General features: G+C 34.6%; 1 protein-coding gene and 1 pseudogene across 2 annotated transcripts in view; one reads left to right on the top strand and one right to left on the bottom strand.

Annotated features, from left to right (window-relative positions):
- The window catches only part of LOC307170272 (NACHT, LRR and PYD domains-containing protein 3-like), a 412645-nt gene that overhangs the window by 247673 nt on the left and 150410 nt on the right, over positions 1 to 14562 (bottom strand). The window lies entirely within an intron of this gene.
- On the top strand, positions 1832 to 11306 carry LOC307166384 (GTPase IMAP family member 9-like; annotated as a pseudogene). The gene is made up of 3 exons: positions 1832 to 1896; positions 9385 to 10076; positions 11294 to 11306. The product of its transcript is annotated as a GTPase IMAP family member 9-like (transcript).

Here is a 14562-nt window from a genome sequence, read left to right as displayed (position 1 = left end):
TATTTCAATAGCTGCAATTAGCCAGTGGCCATCTTTATCTCCTACGTGACTAATTACTTTTCCTGTAAACCTGTTACAAAGTATCATAACACCTGCTGAATAATTGGTACCATGAGAATATAAAACATTATCCCCCCACTGCTGTTTCCAAAATTTGTCATCTGCTGTACCCGAATGTGTTTCCTGTAAAAAAATTAAATTTGCCTTCAGTTCTTTACAAAATAAAAAAAAGTGCCTTGTGCTTTGTAAGATTTTTCAAACCTCAAACATTTAAAGAAGTAAACAAAACCAAAAAAACAAAAGAGCAGGAATGAGCAATTCTGTCCAAAGTATATTAGGGCTCAACCAAAACCTCCAAATGTTTCAGTCAAAAACTTGGGCTATTTAATCATTTCAAAGAGTCTTTTTTTCCCCCCAGTCTATTCAACAGCCCATAATAACAGAAGAACAACAACTTGGAAAAAACGTGTGATTAGTTTTTCAATCCAAGTTATGGAACGTACCATAATCAAGGATCAACCTTTTTCCCATCGATGATCGCGTATCCTTCCTTCAAAAAAGCCTTCTTTCCGCGTCGCCTGGCTTCATCCACCCGTGGCCACAGCTTCTCCCTCGCCTCCCGATCTTCTTTGGAGAAGTCTTGTTTAAAGATGATCTTCTTCTCTTTGCACACTCTGGCCTCCCTCGACATCTTCCACGCTTCTTCCTTCACCGTTCGCGAAACAAACTGCATAATGATGGGTCTTGGCATGTTGTTGTTCATCGCACTTTTTATCCCCAAACGGTGAACGGTGTCAACATTTCGGCGGAGCTCGTCAACAGACATGGGGACCACTCTCGTAAGGATACCTATGACTTCATCTCTGGTCTTCTCATCATCCTTCTCAGGTAACCCCAAGAGCCTGAGGTTCCATCTCCTCTTGTATCTCACAGCTTCCAAAACCTTCTCCTTTAGGGATTTGTTTTCTGCAGCCAGGAACTCAACTTGTCTTTGTAGCTTCTCGATGTTTTCTTTATTTTCATCCGTGGCTCGTTTATTGGCGTCGGTGCGTTCTTCAATGTTCTGCAGTTTGCCTTCTAGGGCATCAAACTTTTTCAGAGCTTCTTGAACATTATTCATCCTCGCTTCAATGTTTTCCAACTTCCCATCTAGACCGTCAAATCTTTTCATCACTCAATAGCTAGCGTAAAGCTATTTGCATTCTCCTCCCTTTCCTTCGCGCCTCTCTTCCTCAACTTTTTGGGTTGTGGACTATTTATAGGGGTTTGGTCGTCCTCCGAGATTAGCACAAGATTGCTCCATTTCTTGGACTTCGTTTTCACTCGTTTCACTCATATCACTCAGCGCCGTGGTGGCGTAGAGGTGGTCGACGATGTTAGCTTCACCACGTTTTTCCATCTTTCCAGTAACTTGTTAGTTAGTCAATTCTGTGCAGTTAATTCTTCAGAAGTTCAATAATTTGACAAAAACGAATAAAAGTCACTTCTATCACAATATGGTGGGTTGATTTTTTTTCTTTAAGTAAAGTTTGGACTTGAAAAACAATATTTTTTTTCGGAGCCTGTCTGAGACTAAACCGCTCACTCCGCCATCTTGATTTGTCTCCCACTCAGTAGCCTTATAGCCTGCAGTGAGCAAGTTCATTTACTGCTGCATTTTGTGCCTATTAATGCCACCATACATTTAAAGAGAACATTAAAAAGAAACATACATTAAAAAGAAACGCTTTAAAGACTCTCACGGTCAAGGCGTGATGGCAACATTTATCAAAATGTATTAAAAATATTACGTGTACTAAGTACGTCTGAACTAAGCACGTCGCCTTACAAGATGCAGGCCCTGTCTGGTCAGGACTATGAAGATGAGATGCTTTTTCTTTGCACTGCATGTCTTCTGTACGTTGGTTTCAAAAAGTGGTGGTTTCAGAATTGCGTGAAATTATCGAAGCTTATGTGTAGCAATATTCAATTTGAAATGTAATATGCAAAATGACAATGCAATATGTAAAATGGCAATGCATTTCTGTATTTAAATTTTAATTTTCCCATCATTTGTGCAACGTTTGCTGCAAAATGAAAATTCAATTATAAAATTTACATTTGCCATTTCATACACTAGTTTTAATATGTAAATTGAATACATAATTTAACGCTTTATAAGTTGCAAAATTAAGATTAAAATGTATTACAGAAATGATTAGATATGTTTAACATGTTCAAGCAAAAACTGTGGCAAAATTGTAATTTAAATGTAATTTTTTCTTAATTGCATTTACACTCACAGTTAAGACACTTGCGATTGCATTTCCATTAAGTGTGACGCAATGAATGTAGCAAAATTCAATGTGCAATTTGAAAATGCATTCCGAGCCGATCACGTGCCCTCCCCGCCAATCACTGCGTGAAGTTGGCTCCGCCCCAATCCAATGCAAAACGTCGGCAAAATAGGCCACATTCACCCAAAATAGACTCATGTTTGTTCTAATTTGCGCCGATAAACGTTTATTTTGTGCTGCTTCGGTTTCTTAAATATTAAAATATTATTTATTGGTCATTCTGAGGTCACTCAGCCCCCCTACCTGCTCCACATTGACCCAAAATAGTCTCGTTTGTGCCATGAAGTTTCGTGTGTTGCTTCGTTGTTTAAACTGCTCCACATTCACCCAAAAAAGGCTAACGTTAGGTCGATGAATTTGACCCGTCAGATTCCGTGACCATGTACATATGTATTAATACCTTATCAATATGCTTTATAAAATGGAAAGGGACTCCCATATGTCTGCCTCATATTTTATGATTGTACAGCTGAATAAACAGAGATGGTCACACATTACATTCGTCACTTTGAACATTGCAGTCAGTTATAAATAAATAAAGAGCGGTCACATTTATTTTTCGGTAGCTATCGAATACCAATGGAGCTTTGTCATATTATGTGATCACAGGGTAATAGGCCTATGCATTTGTAAGGAAAAACTATAGGATCTCCAAAATTATTGGGTATTACAGTTAATAGTAGGCTAATAAGAATAAAGATAAGCATGTATCAGACAATGACAATATTTTATACAAAACGAAACCATCAACACAGTCCAGCATCAGACAACAGCAGCGCAGCATGTTGACATGGGTGTCGACGACGCTTGATAGACAGAACACTCTCCCAGACCCAGACGGTCCAACATCGTACTGGTTCTACTGCAGACGCGTGATAATCTTCGGAAACACTACCATTCTCTGTCCATGCTCCACTTCATCTGAAGGTGAATTTAACGCTCGTATCAGTTCTGCCGCCGCCCTGTTTCCTTCCAACACCTCTACGCACCAAAGCCTATGTTTACCTGTTGCCGAGGTAACGGGCACGTGATCGGATCAGAATGCATTTTCAAATTGCACATTGAATTTTGCTACATTCATTGCGTGACACTTAATGGAAATGCAATCGCAAGTGTCTTAACTGTGAGTGTAAATGCAATTAAGAAAAAATTACATTTAAATTACAATTTTGCCACAGTTTTTGCTTGAACATGTTAAGTTAAACATATCTAATCATTTCTGTAATACATTTTAATTTTAATTTTGAAACTTATTATAAAGCGTTCAAATGTATTCAATTTACATAATTAAACTAGTGTATGAAATGGCAAATGTAAATTATATAATTGAATTTTCATTTTCATTTTGCACCAAACATTGCACAAATGTATGGGGAAATTAAAATTTAAAATCAGAAATGCATTGCCATTTTAAATATTGCATTGTCATTTTGCATATTACATTTCAAATTGAATATTGCTACACATAAACTTCCATACAAAACAAGCTACTAAAAACAACAGCATAAATAAAAGCAAATAAAGAAAAAGACATTTCATCTGCATAATTTATTCATGTCGCAATATTGTCATTATTGTTGAGTTTTATATGTTGATTGCTGGTGTGTGTCTGTCTAAAAAAAAAAAATAGTTCAAAACATTTAGTGCACAATGTGTATTTATAATGTTTCAGACATCACTGGATCTAATGCTGCAAGGTCACAGTGTAGAGATGGAGAAATTAAGCCTCATAAAGGCTTAGATACTGTTCCCAGAACAGATTTAAAGCTTCAAGAGTGTTGTAAACAGTAAACAGTAAAAAATAAAGCAGCTAAAAGCTACACATAAGAAATACACATATATATTTCTTCATATTACTTGTATGACTGGGTATTGAAAATGCAATTGAATACATTTTAATGAATGAAAATCATTAATTAATATTTTTTATTAATCATGAATTAATATTTTGATGGACAAGATAAGGTGTGGGACTAAAATGTGAATGAGGACATTGTGTGATGTGATCATCTGGTTATTAAATCTGCTTATGAGACTTGGCAGTGACAGTGCTTGTGTGACTGTGGGAACGACAGAAAGGTGATAAAGAAGTTTGGAGTGATTGTTATTGAGAAATAAGAGCTGTTTGACAGTGTTTTGGGCGATTGGGTCTATTTCTCCTCTTTTACAGTTCTTCCCCTGTCTGGACAATCTTTCACATGGTACAGAGGAGGCCGGTGTACAAAGAAACTGCAATGCCAAAGTGTCCAGATGTGGGACACGTGTTCCTGTATTTTCCAGTATTCTAGTGGATCTCCGGCTCTTTGAATGTTCGTATCTCTCGACTTCTTCTACAGCGTCGGCTGTGGCATTTAAGCTTTGTTTGCTCTGGTAAAACACGAGCCAAACTTTCCACCCAAGAAATGTGAAGAGAAAAGAGTTTGAATGGAAGTCACTGTACATGTACATCGACTGAATACATATATATATCACACTCCAAGCATCTCACCTTCTGAATTAAGATATTACATATAATAATAAAATGAACTGAGGAAAACAAATTGTGATATGTCATTTTTTCTTTTCTTTTTAAACACCATACATACATTGGAAGTTGTAGAAATGTTCTCAAACAGGGAGGTCTTTCTTTTTCCTGGCTGATGTGACTTACTATATAGTAAATAGTAAATATATACTGTAAGTAAATAGTGAATGTTGAGCTTTTGTAAAAACATAACATTCACCCTTTCACCAAATGCCAACACCAACCCCGAACCCCCACCCTATCCCCAATACCATGTGGATATGATCAACTGTGTACTAGATACTCAATACTGCATTTAAATTAAAAATGAGATAAAGGTAGATGTTATCAATCATGTATTCAACAGTAAAAATGTTAATTAATAAATCAAACGGACATAAATTGATGTGAATCATGGAAATGTGGGACACATAGGCTCTGATGTGTAAAATTCAACTCTATCACAAACAGTTTTGTGTTAATATCCATCACACGAGTATATGGTGCACTCAAAAAAAATGTGTCTAAACATAAGATTTATGTATTTGAATTGCATGTAAAATTTCCATGCATTTGGTTTACATAGTTTTAACATAAACCAATCAATAATCTGAATGTGATTCATATTTTTAAGTCATAGATAAATGAAACAGATAAGATTTATGTAATTGTATTAATAAACTGAATGTGATTTATATTTGTCAGTCGTATGTAAATGAAACAGGTAAGATTTATGTAATAGTACACAGAAAAACGCCCATGTTAAATTAACACTGCTCAGTGTTCAAATGTGTGCACACTACAGAGTTAAAGCGGTGTTGAAGTTAATGAGATAATTAACTGATGATTGAGCATTAGTTATGAACACCTGCTGTTAACAAGCAGAATCACTGAAGGAAAGAGAAACACAAGAACTACAACTGACTTCAGACACAGCCTTAGATGAAATCAACTGAAGAGAAAAGAAGACATTAAATCTGTGAAGATTTCAGCAGAGGAGGATTAAACAACTCCACAAACAGAATTACCAGCTTCACTTATTACTAACCAGACTGACTTTATTTCATTTCCGTTTGAATGAAAACAATAGGTGTATTTTAAAGTCACCATGATGGTGGTTAGCGTTTGCTTTAGTTGGGCTACTGACCCTTGACTCTTTAATATAAAATTTTCTCTGGCTGCTATAATTATGTGTTTATAAAACATGTTTGTTGCAGCAAAAAAGCCATGAGAAAAAGAGATCAGGTGATGTTGGCTGTTTATTGATGAAGGTGTAATCATCATATTGTGGCCTGAATCACTTATCTTTTTCAGTGTCTAATGCTTTGATTATTGGGGTTATGTGATTTTGTTTTATTTATTATAGTAGCTGTGTGACTTGACCGCATTAGATCCAACAGTTAATCAAATAATATAAAGAATTTTAAAAACATTTAGTGCATTAAACTTTCTCTTCTATATTATAACTTAGACATCAAGAATCAGTGTATGACTCTCAACAATGGTGACAATCAATGAAATGCTTCATGCTGCAGTGCATGCTGGGTACCACCAATCAAAACTCACCCATATCTCCCAGCATGCATTGCGGCATTAATAAATTATGCATCAGGATATTTTGTAGCTTTTGTCACCATTGTTGAGATTCATATGCTGTTTCTTGATGTCTGTGTGAGTCTAAGAAAGGTTTTTGTGCACTAACTATTAAAAAAAAAAAAAAAAGTATATTGTTTGATTAACAACACTGTTAGATTTTATGCTGTAAAATCAAATGGCTTCTGTTATGAATAAAACAATATTATAAAAACACAAGTCCAATATAATCAAAGCATTAGACACTGAACAAGATCAGCGAATCAGGCAATTACATGATAATGACTTTGTCTTCATCATCATCAATAAACAGCCAACATCACCTGGGGCCTGTTTCAATAAGGAGGTTCAACCAACTCTGAGTTAAAACTTGAACTCTGAGCTGACTTACCCTGAGATGGGAAACTCTGAGTTTTTGGTTTCAGAACAGCTGAAATTAGTTAGTTCAATCAACTCTGAGTTGACTGACTCTGAGTTAAGCGCGTGCACCACAACTATAAAAAGCCATTATCAATGGGGCACAGATATTATGAGTCACCATGGCAACAGCGCCAGACAAAAAGAGGTCTTCATATTTCTTCACATTTTAATATACTGTTATACAGTGATGGGTGTAATTAATTACCAAGTAATCTAAATACTGTAATTTAATTAAAGGGATTACTCTTAATCCTTCTGTAATTTAAAGTTAAATCTGATGTAATTGTATTAGACTATAGAACAATTCTGTATAGGCTATTTAACATACATTTTTAAAAGTTATATTTTTAATGTAACCTTCTCCCTCTACACACTTTGATCAATCGAATAATAATTCATGCAATTGTATATTGTTTATTGAAAGCATTAAAAGTGCTGTTTCTTGTCTCTCCTTGTATTGTTCAAGTGTTTAAGGTTGACATGGGATTTAGTAATTAGTAATAAGTAGACCAATAATTTCTAAAGATAGTCATTATTGCATTAATCTAATTACACTGCTGAAGATGTCATTTGTAGTTAGTAATACAAGTAACTTGCCCAACTGTTATAATATCAGAGGTGAAACTGGAAGAACAGTGTGTTATTAAACCTAATTTTAATTTTCAACTAGGGGCAATCCTGCAGGCATTAAAAGAACATGGCAGCAGCTGAAATTTAAATATAAAAACATAATTCAGTCAAGTAAGGCTTGAGCATATCATGGGTGTAGGCTACCTGACTTTACAAACATGTGACATATAACTACAGCATCCAGTGTCTAGCAGTGTAGCAGCATTTCTGGCTGAGGGAATTCCTGGAGGGACTTCAGAGCCAGTCCCAAAGATCCAAGGGCCTCATAAAATGTAAGAGGTTTACATATGTGTTATTTTTGTTGGTCCTAACAGATTCTGATGGTAATATCTGTCTTTTGGAGCCTCCTGTCCCAACAGAACCCCAGGCAGTTGTAAGTCACCTACTCAATACACCAGAAATTATGACAAATAGTGTTATAAAGTGTACTCAACCAAATGCTCATCACATGGGGATAAAGAGTTTCTGCTGCCACAGAGAGGCCTACAGAGGTAATGTTAATATTATGTGTCTACACATCAAACAATCTACACATTCACATTTTTTCACATTTTTATGTGGAGTAGCCTATAGAATCTAAGTTTAAATCTAAGTATAAACGGGTATTCTTATCTCTCCCCCCCAGAGTGTGGAAGAACAGCTGGAGGACGGTCCATCAACTTCTGTTGCACAGATGAACAGTTCAGTGATTTCCAGTAAATGCCACAGTTTAATTCTGTAGAATTGGTTTAAACTACATTATGTAACTCTAATCTACTTCTGTGTTTTCAGTTGCCAGTTAAGGAGTTATATAGACTTCATCTTATTTAAAAAAAAAAAATATATAGCAATATTTTATTTATTAATAAAAGATTAATTTTATTAATAATAGGTGGTGTTTAAACACCACTTCCTCTTTAAAAAAGGGGAGGAGACCGAAAGAAACTCTGGGTTTACTGAAGAAAACCTGCTCCCAACCAGGTTAGGTTCACAGAGTAAGTTACCATGGTAACTGACTCCGAGTATAAGTTACCTCTCTTTCTGAAACAGGCTTGACTTACTCTGCTTTCTCAGGTTTAACATCCCTCCCATTCTGAATCAGAAAATTCAGAGTTTCCCTCATTTCAGGGTTAACATACTTAGAGTTTTCACTTAACCTCCTTTTTGAAACAGGCCCCAGATCTCTTTTTCTCTTGGCTTTTTTTGCTGCAACAAACGTGTTTTATAAACACATAATTATAGCAGCCAGAGAAAATGTTATATTAAAGAGTCAAGGGTCAAGAGCCCAACTAAAGCAAATGCTAACCACCATCATGGTGACTTTAAAATACACCTATTGTTTTCATTCAAACGGAAATGAAATAAAGTCAGTCTGGTTAGTAATAAGTGAAGCTGGTAATGCTGTTTGTGGAGTGGTTTAATCCTCCTCTGCTGAGATCTTCACAGATTTAATGTCTTCCTTTATCTTCAGTTGATTTCATCTGAGGCTGTGTCTGAAGTCAGTTGTAGTTCTTGTGTTTCTCTTTCCTTCAGTGATTCTGCTTGTTAACAGCAGGTGTTCATAATTAATGCTCAATCATCAGTTAATTATCTCATTAACTTCAACACCGCTTTAACTCTGTAGTGTGCACACGTATGAACACTGAGCAGTGTTAATTTAACATGGGCGTTTTTCTGTGTACTATTACATAAATCTTACCCGTTTCATTTACGTATGACTGACAAATATAAATCACATTCAGTTTATTAATACAATTACATAAATCTTATCTGTTTCATTTATCTATGACTTAAAAATATGAATCACATTCAGATTATTGATTGGTTTATGTTAAAACTATGTAAACGAAATGCATGGAAATTTTACATGCAATTCAAATACATAAATCTTATGTTTAGACACAATTTGTTTTTTGAGTGCAGTCTCTCACCCAGACGGATTGTTCTTCTGGGTAAAACTGGTGCTGGAAAGAGTGCAGCTGGAAACACAATACTGGGACAGAAAGTGTTTAAATCGCAATGAGAATGAGTTCAGTAACCAGTGAATGTTCAGATGCTCACGCCACAGTTTCAGGCAGATCTGTGTCTGTAGTTGATACTCCTGGATTCTTTGACACAAACATGAAAGATGAAGAGTTAAGGATGGCGATAGCAAGAAGTGTTTATATATCCAGTCCTGGACCTCACGCTTTTCTCATTGTGTTTCCTGTGTATATGAGATTCACTGAGCAGGAAGAGAAAATCTCTGAACAGGTTGAGATGTTGTTTGGTGAAGAAGTGTTAAAATACTCCATCATTCTCTTCACACATGGAGATCAGCTAGAAGAAGAGCCGGTAGAAGAAATCATTAAGGATAATTGTAGGCTAAGACATCTAGTTCAAGAGTGTGGAGGCAGAATTCACGTCTTCAACAATAGAGATGTGAATAACAGAGATCAGGTGAATGATCTACTAAAGAAGATTGACACAATGATAGAGCAGAATGGAGGAGGATACTTCAGTAATGAGATGTATGAAGATGCTCACAAATTCAGACAAGAGGAAGAAAAGAGGAGACAGAGAGAGGAAGAAGAGAGAAAACAACAAAAACTAGAGGAGATGAGGAAAAAGATAAGGTCAGAAATACAAAATGACCCTGAATTTGATCAATTTTATAGGCACTATAACCAAAGGTTCACCTTTTTAGCCTCTGTAATGAGTAAACTGGAAAAATGTACTATTGGTGGAGTTCTTGGTGGACTTGTTGGTGGAGTTGCTGGTGGAGTTGTTGGAGTTTTTGGTGGTCCTGCTGGTGTAGTTGCTGGTTCAAAAGTTGGAGCATCTTTTGGAGCACGTGCTGGAGCATGTGCTGGAGCACTCTGTAAATAAAAATCCTAATTTTACAGAAAATAACTGATTTTTTTGACGATCATTTTCTTTAATTTTAAATTACTCAAAACACTGTAAAATTACAAATAATATCTGTAAAATAAAAATTCAGCTGTTATTTTAGGTATTGTGAAATTAATGACAAATTCCAGTAATTCACATTTTTTATACAGAAAATTGATTGTATTTTTCATATAGTATTTTTTCTGTTTTCTTAAATTACATAAAAATGTATGTAAAATTACAAATATAATCTGTAAATAAACAGTAAAAAAAAGTTAAATGATAAAATGGTCAAATGACTGTCAGCTCCCCAAAAAACTGTAAAACATCCTAAATTAAATAATCTGAAAAACACTGTTATTTCACAGGTATTTCCTGAATAATCACGATCATATACCTTCATTGTAAAAAAAATCGTAAAAAAAGGGTCAAATGACTGGCAGCTGCAGCTGCCAAATAAAAACCATAAAATTAAAGTAAAATATGCTAATTTAAATAAAGTGTAAAAAACTTTCAAATAAATTTGATGTCACCATGATTGAGATCAGTGTCTGCTTTAGTTGGGCTCATGACCCTTTACTTTTAACTTTTGTTTTTAAGTATGAAAGAAATAAAGTCTGTATTGTAATAAGTGAAGATGCTGAGATCCTGAGAGATCTGGAAGTGTTTAATGTTCTGTTGGGGTTCAAAGTGTTTCTGTATGGTGTGTTTCGTGTGTCATCATTGTGTTGAAGAGTAGAGCCTGAGCTTCAGTCCAGGATGAGCAGAGAAACACTGATGATATGCTGCATGTTGCTTTATTTAACTGACAGTAACTGTGTAGTTGCTGATGCAGTGACGTATAGTCTGTAAAAGTATTTTGCACTAATTTAAATTAGGATATTTTACATAAATTTTACGGTTTTTGTATGGCAGCCATTGCTGACAGTCATTTGACTGTTTTTATGGGATCTTTTTACAGTGAAGGTGTTTGATCGTAATAATTGAGGAAATAGCTGTAAAATAACTGTTTTTCTGTAAAACATTTAAGGAAAATTTCTGTAAAAGTTTTTCCACTTCATTTAAATTAGGATATTTTTCTTTATTTTTACGTTTTTTGTTTGGCAGCCGTAGCTGACAGTCATTGACCGTTTTTTTATGATTTTTTTTTTTTTACAGTGTAGTTCATATTAATTTCAGCATTTACTAAAACATTATCAAATCAAAAGCTGTATTTGTTAACATTAGTTAATGCACTGACTGTGACATAACATGAACAAACAATTAAAAGTTGTATTATTGTTAAATAGGCCTACAGTAGCTTAACAAATATTTTGCTCATGATGTTAGTTAATATGAATATTAAACAAATGAATTGTAAAGTGTATGAAATCAAATATATAAATTCCTTACAATTTAGAGTTGGACATGGACTTCATTAAACATCCATGACATTGTATTGCAGTTGGTTTTAATGGTTATAAAATAAAACCTAAATATAACAAATATTTTGTATATTTGTTTGTGGTTTGTTTCTGTATGATGCCAAGACTGCACTGTGAACATGACGATATAGAAATCAACAAGAGGTTAACTGGCTAAGCCAGAAAGGACATGATTTCCAGTAAACGATGCAGAGAAATAACAAGATGTGACACTTAAGCAGAATAACAACTACGAGCAGAGGATGTGGGTACTTTCAAATCATACTTTTGGTTTAAAAAAAAATTAGCAAGCGGAACTTATTGAAAGTGAAATTTAAATTGAGATTAATACATTATAATAATATTACATTCATCTTTTAGTTTACATTTCCATAAATGCATATATATTTCGGTAACACTTTACAATAATGTCTCATTTGTTAACATTAGTTAATGCATTAGTTAACATAAAATAACTATGAAGTATGACATTCTTTTTTTGTTTTGTTGCATTTACCTAAAGTAAAAAAAGTAAAAACATTTTTTTTTAAAAGTAAAAAAAAATACAGTTCTTCATTGTTTGTTCATATATTGTTCACAAGTGTATTAACTAGGGGTGGGCGGATCGATCCTGAAGTATCGATACTGACCTGGTATCGAAAAGGATCGATCCTCACATAAAAATATCAATCCAAATGTTGTTTTTTTTTAACAGTAATTTTTTTAAAATTAATTTAGCACGCAATTTAGTGCATAAAATAAGCTTCTAAGTGGAAAAATAAGCGAATGTTCGTGAATAATTGTGTAGGATTATTTCTCCTTGTCATCTGGATACAAGACGAAACCAATCAATCACAGAGAGCGTTCGATTTCCGTTTGGTAAGCGAAGCCATGCTTAGATGACAGAGAAACAATCGGGAGATATTTTGTGATAAACAAACTAAAAGTGTGCATAATGATTCAAAATGTTGACATCAGTAAGATTTTTTTTTTTTTACGAAATTAATATTTTTATTCATCAAGGATCGATGCATTAAATTGATCAAAAGTGACAGTCAAATAATCAAATAATTCTGCATAAAAGAATGGTTATGGTGGTTTCCACAAAAATATGTAATATTATTGTAAACATAATATGTTTTCAACATTGATAATGATAAGAAATGTTTCTTGAGCAGCAAATCATCATATTAGAATGATTTCTCATCATGAAGACTGGAGTAATGATGCTGAAAATTCAGCTTTGATCACAGGAATAAATTACAGTTTACTATTAAATTGTAATAATATTACAGTTTTTACTGTATTTTTTATCAAATAAATGCAGAAGAGAATTAAAACTTACAGACCCCAAACCTTTGAACCATAGGCTAGTGAACAAAAGTGCATTTACTATAATTAGGGTAGTTTGGTAAAAGTCCCTGACTAATTACAGACGAGTTGAGAGCACAAATCACAAAATATTGAAAACGTCTATTAATTAAGATAATTAAGTGATTCATTGAGTGATGATTTATCATAATTGAAGACACCTGATGTTAACAAGCAGAATCACTAAAGGAGAAAATATATATTTTTTAGGACACCGTTATGGTGATCAGTGTTTGCTTGAGTTGGGCTCTTGACCCTTAAATCATTAACGTTAGATTTTGTTTGGCTGTTGTATCTGAGTTATAAGATAAACAAAGAATAAAGTTGATCAGGTGGTGTTGGTTATGTTATGATAATCATCATTTGAACTTTATGTTATTGATTTAAGTTGTTGGTTACAGCATAACTGTGATTCTGCATAAATATCCAGAATTTTAGATATAATATAATTGATTTCTTAAAAGTTGTTTAAAAAAAAACAACAACTTTCTTTTATGCACACACAGACGTCAAGATTCAGTCAATGCATCTCAACAATGGTGAAGAGCAGAATATTCAATTAGGAAAAGTAAATTACATAGACCAGTGGTTCCCAAACCTGTCCTGAAGACCCCCAACACTGCACGTTTTCTTTGTCTCCCTAATCAAACACACCTGATTCAACTCATCAGCTCATTATCACATGGGAAACCTTGCCTTGCCTTGCCTTGCCTTGCCTTGCCTTGCCTTGCCTAATATTTTCAAAACCACTAAGAAATCAAGTTTTAAATATAATTCTTTTGAAGTGTTAGTACTTAATGTAAAAATATATAGTATAAATGATAAATCACGCTTGAGATTTATGCTGGCTACTATATACAGGCCACCAGGGCATCATACAGACTAGGGGTGACCCCGAATAGTCGAAGATTCGATGCTTCGATTGGAGGAGCCTGATTCGACTACCGATCTCACGGTCGAATCTTCGCAGAGGTGTTATGAAACGAGGATCATGCCACTTTGGCTATATGAGGGCGCTCAATGTCTGGTTTTCTGTCAATACGTTAATATTCAGCCTATTATGATAATGCTGTACTGTATATAAAAATGTGCAAAGAAATAAGCTTTTAATAAATATTTTTTAACGTGCGTGAATAAATCCAAACACCCCGCGTCCGCGTGACAGATTTAAGTTTCACTTTCAATCCGTAACCTAGAGGAGCGTCTTGGCGGCAAGGATTTAAATCTTTAAAATAACAATGTCTGGGATAAGAAAATATAAAGTGTGGATGTACACCGTCAGAAAGGATATTCTCCCAGGCTGGATTTAGCATCAGGAAAACCATGATCGCACTTCTGCCGGCCAACGTTAACAAGTTTCACGTTAGAATGTAGGCTATTTTATCCGCGCACACAATTTGAAAAGACTCCAACGGACACAGAGTCACAGACAGAGTGAAAGATTGGATTTGTTCTC

This window comes from Squalius cephalus, assembly GCF_949319135.1.
Source record: "Squalius cephalus genome assembly, chromosome: 1".
Taxonomy (NCBI): Eukaryota; Metazoa; Chordata; class Actinopteri; order Cypriniformes; family Leuciscidae; genus Squalius; species Squalius cephalus.
The sequence above is the reverse complement of the archived record's forward strand: the minus strand, read 5'-3'. Positions and strand labels throughout refer to the sequence as shown.